Source organism: Phodopus roborovskii, unplaced genomic scaffold (genome assembly GCF_943737965.1).
Source record: "Phodopus roborovskii unplaced genomic scaffold, PHOROB, whole genome shotgun sequence".
NCBI classification, from domain to species: domain Eukaryota; kingdom Metazoa; phylum Chordata; class Mammalia; order Rodentia; family Cricetidae; genus Phodopus; species Phodopus roborovskii.
The window spans coordinates 3,812,274-3,825,604 of NW_026126413.1; the positions used below are offsets into that span (position 1 = coordinate 3,812,274).

The 13,331-nt window shown below is 35.8% G+C and overlaps 1 non-coding gene across 1 annotated transcript; it reads left to right on the forward strand.

The window, feature by feature from the left end:
* Positions 1–9,639: 9,639 nt before the first annotated feature.
* Positions 9,640–9,773, forward strand: LOC127221125 (small nucleolar RNA U109). Its single transcript, XR_007834429.1, has one exon. It is a non-coding gene; the product is annotated as a small nucleolar RNA U109 (small nucleolar RNA).
* The last annotated feature ends 3,558 nt before the right edge of the window (positions 9,774–13,331 follow it).

Genomic DNA, 13,331 nt, shown 5'->3' on the forward strand with positions numbered 1-13,331 from the left:
TGTGTCTGCCTTGTAGGAGCTTAGTGTGCTTCCTCAGTAATGTCTAGCCTGGGCCTTGCTTTCACACCACCACCCTCACAGAGATTTCATGTTTGTGTTGTGGAGTGTTTGATAGTTTAGATCTTATAAAAGTTTGCACTGCACATCACAAAAAAAGCAAAAACAAGAGCCAGAAGCCCCATGTGCACAAGACATAGATAAAGTAGAACTTACTGGTAGATCTTGAAAACTATGTATGAAGGCATATTATTATTGGTATGGTAAATGACAAATCCCCCTGCACTACCACTTAGGTGAATTTAGAAGCCGTTTATGAGCATATTCCTAGGGAAAGCATGTTTGTGCTATCTCAAAAGGAGCCATGAAAAAGTACTGAGTGAGCTCCCAGAAGTTGTGCCAGCATCATCTACAATATACAGCCTTTAGAACCGTGGTCAAAAGTTAAATTAGCCCTTCCTGCTTTCTTCACAACTTTTTATGTTTATGTATAACTTGGAGTTTCTTTCCTGAACAAAATTAGCAACTGGTAAAGGAGATCATATTTATTGGCATATTTTTGTTCTGTGGGTTAATATTTTATTGTCCATTGCAGCACAATAGTATACACTTGGCCATAAGGATGTTGTTAATAAGCTGTTTACTAAACTTAGAGGAATGCTTTCCTGTCTGTTTACCAAGAAACTGAAGTAGAATTACTTTGTCCATAGAAAAAGTCAAAGGTGCATTCTTCATCCTGTCCTTCATACTAGGCAAAATCAAGGTAGTTTAAGATTGATGGTATTTTAACTTTTTCAAAACGCTTTTATTTGTTAGTACCTGATGTGTATCAAGATCTATTTTAAAGGATTTCCTAAGTTGTCATGCTTTAAACTCCTGACTTCTGAGATATTTACAGGTAAAGGAACTGAAAAGTGGTGTGTTTGAGTTGTCTAGGCATACATATCTAGTAAGTAAAGCTAGGCATAAAATTTAATTTAATGCCTCCTACAGAATGGTAGCAAGAAAAAATGTTTGGTGTGTTGAGTGCAGATCTACAACTTTTCCAGTTTTTTCTCAATCTTTGATTTGTTGAAACCATGGATACATCACCTGATTGGTGGGTGAATTGTATACTTATTTGTACATATAGAATGGCTGTGGAAGGCTGTGTAATGGTATAATTAAACTATAGGACTTTTGTTAATCTATAAGTTTTACTTTTTAAGTGTTGTAAGAAAATATAATTGTATTCAGTGTTTTATTAGAGATGCTACTGTCCATAAGTATTTTAACACATAAAAACTATTAAGTATATTTCCCAAAATCATTGATTTTAAATGACATAGAAGTAAGGCTTAAACTTAGCAGCTCCTTTTTGTCACTTTATATCCTGGTCCTTTCTACTGGTCAAAGGTGCCATTAATCACACAGGAAATCCAAAGACGTAAAGAGGTTCGTGAGGGAAAGTTTGGGTGATAATTCTTGTATTAGCAATAAAAATGACAGTAGAAAAATGCATATCTTTAGTATTATAAAAATGAATGTGGCCTATGAAAATGTTCCATGAACTTTGCTCTAATAAGAATGATGTGTAGATTCAGTGATCTTCTCTCAGTGCTTAACTGTGTATAAATACTTTGGAGTTTCCAGAGATTGTAGTTTTTGTATAGTTTAAATCTAAATTTGGAGGGTTGTTGTGACTTTAAGATTTAAGAATTTGAATGATTCTAGTAAGCAGCCAGGGATCCAAGGCCGGCACCCAGTATTCAGCCTCCCTGTTTTATCAAACAGCATCTACTTGATGTGTCTTTTCTTGATTACAAAATAAAATTTTTTCATAGTAGGATTTGCTTTTGCCATTTAGAATATCTTTTCAATCATTGTATCGAGGTATCCTACTCCAGTTTTTTAACCTACTAATCTAGTGTTTTAATCTACTAATCTAGTGTTAGTTCTACCTTTGGACTAGAGAGCTACTGACACTGTCAGAGAGGTATGAACTCTGAACTGTAGTTTGACTCATAACCGAAGTCCTGTAGTGGAAAGTGAGTAAGGAAGGTCTTTATGTAGTTCTGAAACAGGGCCAGTTAAATCAAATGCAACTGGAAAAAAATGTTGATTTATTCAATGTTAAATTTATGTGTTAAGTAATTCAAATGTGTAATAGCCTCTGGTTCTGAAGGGCAGGTTATGTGTTCAATCAGTTTGGGTCTCTTGTATAGATAGTGTTTGTATTTGCAAGCTAATACATGGATTGCTAAGTAAAATCTAGTTGTAAACTGCTGACCTGACCTAGATTTGCAAATTATAAAATGCTGACCCATTTTCCCAGTGTGGTATAAATTCTATCATAATTGGATTAGGGGTGTTGATTCTGTGTTCTTCTCTGCCTTGAGAAAAGAGTAAACTAATTTTATGTGAAACAAATAAGTCTGGCTAGTGTTTCAAATTTTTGTCTTTGGTGCTTAACTCTTAAATTTTTTTTTTTTTTTTAGTTTATTCATTTATTTTACATCCCGACAGAAGTTTCCCCTCTGTCCTTTCCTTCCAGTCCTCTCCACATACCTCCCCTCCACCCCCGTGCCCACCTCCCCCCGTACAGCAGGCCTCCCATGCATATCGACATAACATAGCACATCAAGACTAAGCACCTTCCCTTGTTTTAAGGCTGGGTAGGCAAGGCAACCCGATTTGAAAGATAGGGTCCCAAAAGCGTCAAAGCAGCTCCTGCTCCTACTGTTAGTAGTCCCACAAGAAGACCAAGCTATTCAACTGTTTACAACTTTTACATGCAGAATGCCTAGGTCAGTTCCATGTGGGATACCTGATTGTCAGTTTAGACTCAGTAAGGTCCCATGAGCCCAGATTAGTTGATTCTGTGGATTTTCTTAGAATGTCCTTGGCCCCTCTGGCTCCTACAGTCCTTTCTCTCACTTCACCAGCCTAATGTGAGGCTATGCTTTGCATCTATTTCCATCAGTTGATAGATGAGGGCTCTCTGATGACAGTGAACTAGGCACCAATCTATGAGTAGATCAGAATGTAGTTAGACATCATTATGTTGACTTTTTGTTTTTTGTTTGTTTGTTTGTTTTGCTCCGTTCTTGTTTTATTCTATCCTAGGTCTCTGGGCCACTAGCCAATGGGACCTGGCACACCAGGCAGAGTCAATGGTGTACTAACTCTCAAAACATGGGTCTGAAGCTGGAACAGTCTACAATTTCTGTTCCACCCTTACCCTAGAGCATCCCATAGTCAGGACAGACTGTAGGTCAAAGGTTACGTGGCTAAGTTAGTGCCCCAATCTCTCCACTGGCAGTCTTGCCTGGTTACAAGAGATGGCCAATTCAAGCTATTTATCTCAGCTGTTGCTTGGAGTCTTGGATGGGATCATCCTTGTAGATCAACTCTTAACTTTAAAGTGTACTTAAATTAAGATGGAGAAATTAATGTTAATAAAAAATTATTTTAAACATGAGCAATAAACATTTGAAACTCTAAGGTAGTGTAAATACAAAGAAGCCTCTTACTCGGCCAATAAGGTGAACATTTTATTCTGCTGTTGCTGAAAAGAAATCTGCACAAAGTCTAAATGATCCAATACTTATGAAAATACTGTAAGTTAAAACAGCATTCTTTCTGTAAGTTAAGTCTTGTCAGTAACCAATCATTATAGATAAAGAGTGTCTACTATACAGTGTATGTATTTCCCTGTGTTTTGTTTTTTTGTTTTTGTTTGTTTGTTTTTTCTGAAAACTTTTATAGTAATTTATTGTTTGGACCTAACCCCCCCTTCCATATTCCTAAGGTTTAGGGTTGATTTCTTAAGATTTCTAATTTAAAAGTTCTATTAATAAATGTCCATACTGCTTTTATTTATAATTCTAGAGCAGGCTCTCATATCCAGAGTTTGTGGATATAGCTTTAGCATTCAGGAATGACTCAAAATAATAATGCCTGTAGACCCTTTCATTATTTCACCACTTAAGTAATTGTGCTTTTTCTTCAGATAGATTATGAAGGAGCTTCTCATCTGGCTACATGAACTCGGCACCAACATGCTTGCTCCAAACTAGTGGAAGCTCCAGTTAGTTATGGTTGGTGATAAGTTTGCACTCGAGAGTTATAATTGAAGAGCTTAAAAGGAAGATCATTTGGGAGCCGATAATACAGTAGTTTTAAATGTAGAGCACAATTTTGAGTGATCTACAGTCAAGGAAAGGTTCCTTTGTCCCACAAGCCTAAGGGTTTCTGTTAGTTGTACTTGGTTATTATGTTCCAGTGAACATAATAGGCAGCTGTGATTCAAGAGAATGTTATTTGATGCTTCCTTATGAATAGGAAACATGTATACATATGGTAGACAGGATGCATCCTTAGGGGAAAAAACATGCACACATACACACGAACATGTTTCTAATCATATGTGACGAGACTTTGCATCCAAATTTTCATTTGGAAGATTATCCCAGAGGGAGAGAGGGCAATATAATTGCAAGGATATTTAACAGCCAAGATGAGTCAGGTCACAGCCACAGAAATAGTGACTTAGGTGTGAAAATACAAGGTATTTAGAAATACAAGGTAGTAATAAATTTTTATTGATTTAAGCCCCTAAATTTGTAGTAGTTTTACAAAGTAGAAGCCCAGTAGTTTAGTGGGGGATCATCTTCTACAAGTTATCTAAAAGTTGTGAGTTGTCTACATCTTGTCATGGAAGTTTGAGAAAATATAAATTTGTTCAACCTTTATAGAATACAGATGAGTAGAACTTACAAGAATATGATGCATAAGTTGCTTTTGACCCAGCATTTCTGATACTCACCACCAAGCCATTAAAGAATATCTGCATCTATGAAAGAATAGTTTAATGTAGTCATTGTGCATCACTTAGAAGAGATAGTTTAGTATAGTCATTGCACATCACTTAGAAGAGTGACATTTTGGAGGCAAGTGTGCCTATCAGAGGGTTAACAAAATACTCTTTTTTCACAGGTAAAAAAATTATAGATAGTAAATGTGGCACTACCCTAAACTGCTAAAAAGAATGGAGAGCCTACATGGGAAATGTTGGTTCCAAGTTGTTCTTTGTGGCAGCATCCCATTCAAAACAAAATCTGAGCAAACAGTTTATGTGTGGAAAAGGAGCCAGAGCCTCTTTACATGAAAAGATGACATGGTCATCGTCTAGTTACTCTAGAGCAGTGGTTCTCAACCTGTGGGTCTCGACCCCTTTGAGATCATGTCAGATATGCCCATTATGATCAGTAATAGTAGCTGTGAAATAATTTTATGTTTGGGTTGTGACCACAGCATGAGGAACTGTATTAAAGTATCGCAGCATTAGAAAGGTTGAGAACCACTCCTTTAGGAATGAATAGAGATCAGAACACAGTAAAGGGTTTTGTATTTTATGTTGATACCTGCAGCTATCTAAAATTACTTATATATTACCCATGGATTTTAGAAAGAGCTAGTTCCAGGACAGCTTCCAAAGCTACAGAGAAACCCTGGTTTGGAAAAAAAATTAAAAAATTAAAAGACCAAAAAAAAGTTAATAATTAGCAAATTAGAACACAAGAGTTTATATCTGTGACTTCTTGATATGTAGCATGTTTATAATTACTATTTTAAATTGTAGAGTAGTTGAGTATCTGGAGTTTACATGTAGCAAGTTCACCCACTCAGCTATACAGACCTCTTGAAAATGTATATACTGTTTGTCTTAGAATGAATTAGAACAATACACTGTGTTCAAGGTGTTTGCACCTTCAAAGTTGTACTCTTGATAAGACACTACAGGTGTAGGAAGTTATAGGTGTGAGTCCTAGGCAGAAATTACCTTGGGCCTTCACAGCCTAGGCCTTTCACATAATCAGGATATTTTGTCTTTGCTTATTTTTCCAAAATGTCTTTGACAAGTAAATATAAATTCACAACAGTTTGTAGACTTCTGTAGGATAATTAACAAAATAGTGTACGTCATGGTCTATTCTATATTAGTTTTTCTCAGTATTATTAATGAAATTTACATCTTTCTATTTTGTTATCATGTGCTTTCTTTATTTAGCTTCCTTTCTTCCCTCATTAACGTTTTCAATGGAAAGTCTTTATTTTTCTACTAAATAAGGACATCTGTTTCTCTTAACCCAGAGAGACTGAGTTTGTATCAGTGGATAGCATCCTATAAGCGTCCTAATCCTGTAAGCATTGGGAGAAATGTTACAGATGACAGACTGATGGCCATAACTTAGAAAACACTCTTTGACCAGAGTCTTAAGTACATCTGAAAGACTTTACCATTTAAAATTATTTATTTAAAGTATAGCGTTCTTAAACCCCAGAACAAAGTTGTATGTGGCCTATATTTTGTGCATGTAAACAACTTTCATTTATAAATGATTGTACACACACAGATGTAACTATACACATTCCACTTAATAATAGGCATGATGGTGAGTGTTGTTTTATCTTTTATTATGAAAAACTTAAAACACAGGAAGGTAGCAAGAAGGGTAAGATGAGCTTTTGTATACTCGGTATTTCATGAACAACCCCACTTAACCCCTTCGTACACATACACACAGTGAGAGGCCAGCTTGGGTATCTTGGCATTAAGCAAAGGCATTCAGGAAGGGGTTGGGGAGAAGGGAATTCATAATAAAATCCTTAATTTAGATGCCCTGTTAAGAAGATAATAAAGCTACTTTGTAAAGCTAACCATTTTACCACTGGAATCTTTTGTTTAATATAAGTCTGTTTCTAAAATTTCTTAGTTCTCTCTCTCTCACACACACACACACAACGCTGTCATGTGGTCTCTTTTGGAGCCTACCATATTCTTGGTCCTTCTAAATGATTGGTCCTTCTAAATGAAGTCATTTGTAGATTGACATGCTTTTGCTTTCTTACTAAAGCTTTTAAAGTACCCATCTTTTTCTAAGTGGATAATTCTATGTATCATCTATAACATAAAGAGGTAATCCCATGGCTGGGAAGGCAGACAGCAGAGTCTCAGAAACTTGCTCTTCAGCCAGTTTAGCTGAATTAGCCATGTCCAAGTTTCAAGACAAAGGTGGAGAGTGGCAGGAAGATGCTAGACTTCAACCTCTCATCTTCACACATACATGCAAGTACAAACCCATAAGTTTGCACACATAAAACACAATTGGTACGTGATGTGTAACCCTTACATTTTTTTCAGTAATGCTTTATTTATAAAAATATGTAAAAATAATTTTAATAATGTCTGGCAGGGCTTCTTTTCTTGAAATTATCCTGTCTGTTTCATAAGTAATGTGATGGTATTAAGACATTTTATGGGTTACCTTCAGAACTGAGAGTTTAGTCTATCCTAATTCTACCAAGTGGCCTGCTATGTGTGTTGAGGTAATTGTTTGGGTTTGGGTCTTTTTTTTTTTTCCTGCCACCTCCTCCTAGAATTTTTCCTTTGTTCCTAATGTAGGACATTTCTTTTTAAGCATAGAAATCTGAAGGTTTTGTTCTAGTTCCTATCTATGTAGTCTTTTCCTGTTTCATCTTTCATTTTATTAATATAATTCTAAAGGTTATTGATGTGGGTGTTTGGATCATGGACTCCTCTTACCTCGCTTAATTCCCTTGAAGTTTACAGCATTTTTCACTAGCTTCTGAGATTTTCAAGTAATCCTTATTTACAAGTAGCAGTTTTACTTTTGAAAAATATTTATGACATTTTTAAGAAATTTAGTAGGGTGATGGTGCGAGCCTTTAATCCCAGTACTTGGGAGGCAGAAGCAGGCAGATCTCTGAGTTTGAGGCTAGCCTTGTCTACAAAGTGAGTTCCAGTATAGCCAGAGCTATTATACAGAGAAACCCTGTCTTGAAAATGCAAAAAAAGAAAGAAAAGAAGAAAATCGTCTAATTTTCCTTCCAAACTTACTAATGGGCATACTGTTGACTGCTAAGTGGAATTAATGTATTTTACGTGCCTACTAATGGAAATGCCCAGTAATGGAAGAGTTTTTTAATCATACTGTGGTAGTCTTGCAACTTCTTCCAAGTGTTTTGAGTGAAACATCTCTACTTTGGGTATGCCCTGTACTGTGGCCAGGTGTTAGAGATTGACTGTCTGATAGTGCAGTGTCCAGCTTTGGGAGTAACATTTATAATGGAATGCAATTTGCTAGGTGAGGCATAGAGACAATTCCTAGGGGAAAGCATGGCTGTACACCTGTAATGCCAGCACTGGAGAGTTGAAGGCAGAAGGATCTCTAGTTGAAGAGTGGCCTAGACTCTGAAAAGAACTGTGTGTGAAATACCCCAGGAGAGGACAGGTGGATGCTTGGAGACTTCCTGGCAAGCTGAGCTGAGAACCTAGAGAGGACACAGCAGTTAAGGGCACTTGTTGCTCTTGGAGAGGACCTGAATGCTGAATAGAATGAGGCCAAAACTCCACTTAACTTTATTTACACTTGAAACCTATGACTTCCTGTTTGCCTATCTAAAGACTAATTCTTAGGATTCCTATTTTGACTTTACGATAGAAGGAACTACTACATAAAAAATAACTGAAAAGGAAAGATGGGTGCTTTTCTTTCACCGATGTCTAATAATCTTAATATTTGTCAAGGCTTGGAACAAAGTTTCATAATTTTAAAACATTCTTGACCCAGATAAGAAGTTGAGAGAAGCTTTAGTCAGTATTTACTCTTTCTCCCAGTCTCTGCCCAGGTTTATAAATACCAAATGAAGGCCAAGAGCCCAGTGATGCATTAGGGTCACAGAGCCAGCCACTGGCAGTGTGTGAGGACCATACCTTCCTGTGTAGAACTCTGTATGCCTTGAGCGTCCATGTGAGTTGTGTACTTAGTCCACTTTGCTGAGATGTTTAGAATCCATGGCATTCACATTCGTGAATTGTATTTTCTACCTCAGCTTCTGAATTCTTTGCCTCTAAAGACTTCATGATGCTGGTTTATATGTTGTACACCATTGTGTTTGCCTGTAATGTGGATTTGTCTGGCATTTTTGCATAGGAAGTTTCTCTTGTGATATTAATTTGTTTTTATTTTTTTCTCTCTCTTTCTTTATAGTCTGCCATTTTCAATTTTCAGAGTCTGTTGACTGTAATCTTGCTGCTTATATGTACGTGTGCTTATATCCGATCCTTGGCTCCCAGCCTCCTGGACAGAAATAAAACTGGGTATGTTACTAATGATATCAGTCAAGTCAGTTCTCACCAACATTGAATGCAAATTACCATGAAAGTCAGTAGACAGTTAATTCTATTTATAACTTAGTTTTTGAGTAACTTCTTACATTTTCTTCTTGTTTTAAAGCGCTAAAGTATATTTGTCTTATCTTATTAAACTAATAAATAAATTTCAAAAATGACCTAGTGTGACTGGAAATTTCACCTATTGAATAAAAGCAGAGCATTATACATGTTAAATAGCCATCAATTATTATGACAGTGCCTCATTAACTTTGTAGACATGGTTTTCCCATCCCACCTTCTTCTCTGAGCTCCTGTAATACATGATTTTCATTAATCAGTTATTTGGAATTGTAATATAAGTAAAAGTAAAATAGGAGTATGTTCTTAAAAAGTAGTCACTATTAGAATAGGGTATGTCTACTTTTTTAGTGCTGCCATGAAATTTTTCATTCAAAGGGAATTTGCATGTGGACATGTCCACCCCTCTTTTCTTGGGAGTAGGAATGTATCCATAACATGCTACATTGATCAAGGAGTTCTCAGGGCTACCAACCTTACAGTAGAGGTTGAGTAGTAGTATATTTCTCCTACATTCAAGGCCCCCAAAAGGATTTCCTGTTTTTACATTTCAGAATATAAATTAATATAGTCAGTTGTGTGTGTGTGTGAGTAGAAATTATTTTACTTGATTATAAAGAAGAACTATTTTTCTGTAAAAGTAATTATTAGATTCTCTTTCCTTTACGTGTTTTCTTTGAGACTGACAGTACATTTGTCATTGTATTTACCTTGCTTACCTGGAGTTACCCAGATACCTGATACAATGCATTTTTGAAGACTTCACTATTTAAATTTAACTCCATTTTCTAAAAGCTGATTCAGATGATCTTGAACAGGACTGCACTGAAAGATTCCTTCTTAGCTAGTTTGCTAAGATTGCTTCTTCCTACTTTCCAAGGCCTAATAGCACTATCAGCAGATGATTAGACATTCAAGCTGTAGAAATTAAGCAACAAGTTGTAGTGGTTTTTAGCAACTAACAAAGTTCCTAAAAAAAAATAAAACAAAATAAACAGTGTGCTAGATGTTAACAGACATCTTACGAAATTCATGGGAACAACTCATTGCTGCTTGATAGGTCTGAACTAACTTCAGGTATATTGGCCCTGGAAAGACCTGCCTTTTGTGGTCTAACTGTTCAGGGTCCTGAGTTTCCCATAAAGGTACTTCAGATACCTTACTCTGTGTCATTTACCTAACTCAATCAGAGTAGTTTAAATCATTAGTGTTTAATGTGTCCCATAGGTGCCTAGAATCGAACACACATGGCTTTGCATGGGTGACCTCAGTTTTCTACTCTTCAGTGAAGAATGAGCCAATTCTGAGTGATACCTAGAGTTACCTTCACAAGTTCCTTTAGTCCTAGCATTACTGACCACAGCACATGTCACTGTTCTATAGACTGTGTAATCATTTACTCCTCATAAAGTCCGCCAAGCATGGATACTGTTCTTAAAGAGATGAAGAGCATCTTCACAGTCCCACAACAATAAGTAGGCTGAGTTAAAGCACAGTCTGGTCTTGTCAGTAGCTTAGATTATTTTCAGAATTGCCTGTTAGCTTGCTCTTCACCTGTGAGGACTCATTTACATCTCTCTTTGAAGAAAAATGTATATAAATACCCCTGAAATTTAAGTTCTGTAATTTTATTGAGCCAGTCTTCATATAAGGAATAAGTAAGTTTGGTTTGTCTTAATTAGTACTCTTATTTATAAGCATAATTTTAAATAGATAAACATAGTTATACGTATATATAATATTATCTCAGACCATCAAAATAGTATCTGTACTGTTTTTATTTTTTTTAATTTTTCTGTTGATGGCTTATTTGCTTTTATCAAAGCTGTTACTTTTTATGTGTTGCAAATAGGTGGTATGTGCATTTATGTGTGTATTTTTAATTCATAATTGTTTTATTCATGGAATTAAAAAGAACATCCTCATTTTAATTTTTATTCCTGGGATATATGTTTTAAATGTCACATTTAATAAACTTATGCTTACTTCTACCTTAACTAATAGTTCTCATTTAAAAATGTAAGCTCACAGTTATGCGTATTTTCTTGTTGACTAGCACAGGTGAGGGCTGCCCCTAGAAAACATACACAATTATAGCTTAATGAGACAGAGAGTTATATCCTGTAAGAAATAAATCTTCTATTATGTTAAAAAAAAAAAACCTTCTAAAAACTATCTTCATGTATCGTTTTCTGAATTACTACTTAAATTAACATGTAATTTTTCTCCTTTTGAAAGTGATAAGGAACTTGAAGTTAAATGAATTATTCACTGAGTCCTTGTATACATTTTAGCTACTCTCACAATAACTTACCGTAACTCTGACCTGTGACACCTATAGTGTGTCCAGTGGTGGTTCATGGTATCCCTGTCCTGTTTTCGTATGTAAGTGGTGGCTTCATGTCCAACAAGTACATGTTAAAGTCTAGTATGTAGAATTAATGTTCTCTGTGATGTTGACAGGAATGAACTGGTTTTCTCAGTAATCAGGAATTGTTTTTGTTCTCTTTTATCCTGTGTAGATTATTGGGAATATTTTGGAAGTGTGCCCGTATTGGTAAGTGTCCAATATCCATTCAAAGGATTTCACAGAAAAAAATGTCTTATTGAAAACCATCATTGTGATGTAGTGATATTTTTTATGTATGCTTTCCTCTGTATTCTTCATGATGTTTTAGTGGAAATAAAATTGGCTTTAAATTAGCAAAAGAATATGTGTACACTAGATAAGTGTGTATTGTTCCAGGGATACTTAGGACTCTAGCATATGTGTTTAACCTAGAGCACAATCCTATCACTTAAAACTTTTTGAGCTTTTTGTTTCCTTATTATGTTCTTTAGGCATGAATTTTGTAGGTAATAGTGATGTGTTTCAATGTCATAAATTTAGACATACCTTGAACAAATTTTTTATTGTCAAAAATACAGTGAGTATAGGTTGCTGATCTCCCTAAACATCATACAATGCATAGATGGCCATTCCCAATAAAATTATCCAGTCTAAGATACCAGAGATGCTAGCATTGGAAAGGCCTGGCTTAGATTTACAGAGATTATTTAGATTTGTGTAGTCATGAATAACAGCTACAAAGCCTAAATTAACACAAGAAATCTTGTACATTTTAAAAGGAACCAGGAAGAGAAACCGATTACCACCCTCAGTACCTAATGCTCATGGCTAAGGATAAGTGTAAACCAAACTACCTAGGAGTCAAGTCACCCCGAAAAAGAAAACATAAATAATCAAGAGTATTGCCAAGAGTAAGGTAGTTAAGAACTTGAGTAAACTGCATGGAGAGACAGCAGAGAGTTGGTGCTGAAGAGCTAAGTTTCCATCTCCATCATATAAAGTTGCTAACTCCCAAAGAAAACATAAAGGTGTTTTAGGTCTGTTTTACGTAGGAATTAGATGTGCGGATAGTTCTGTTTAGTAGCCAACCCAAGTGTCCTGTTTGTTCATAATTATGGCTAGAAGGGGGTATAGCTTAGCTTTAGATTTGTAGTATATATCTGTCTTAATGATATCCTCAGATATGGTCTGTTTTACTGTCTAGTTATATAATTCCTTTTCTTTTTGATTGCTTGTTTATTTATATGCCCGCTCCCCATTGTGAATGGCTCTCTTAGGAGTGTTCCCTCTTATAAGAATCAAAGCATTTGCTTTATTTGCACAGGCTAGCTTTGAAAACTCCGATGCCAAGACACTTTTTCAAGCACCTGCTCCTCTCTATTCTTGACACACAGTATATCCACACAGAAAGGCTGCAATTTAACAGGAGAGAGTGGGGTCATCTTATCTTGTTACACACCACACTGCAGCAGCAACTGTTTCACATTCACTTGTACAGAGCTACACCCTGACAAGAAGTAACATTCTTACTCAAGTTCAACTTAAGATGGTTAGCTCTACCACATGGCATTCTCTTTTAAGAAAATGAGAAACATGAAAATGAAATCCATCTGTAAATTATAGCATTGTAAGTCATAAGATGAGAAAGAAAAGAACTTCCTCAAGAATTAATACTGAGCAGATGGAGAATTCAGTGCAGGGATAATTGCTCCTTTTGGGTGTTTA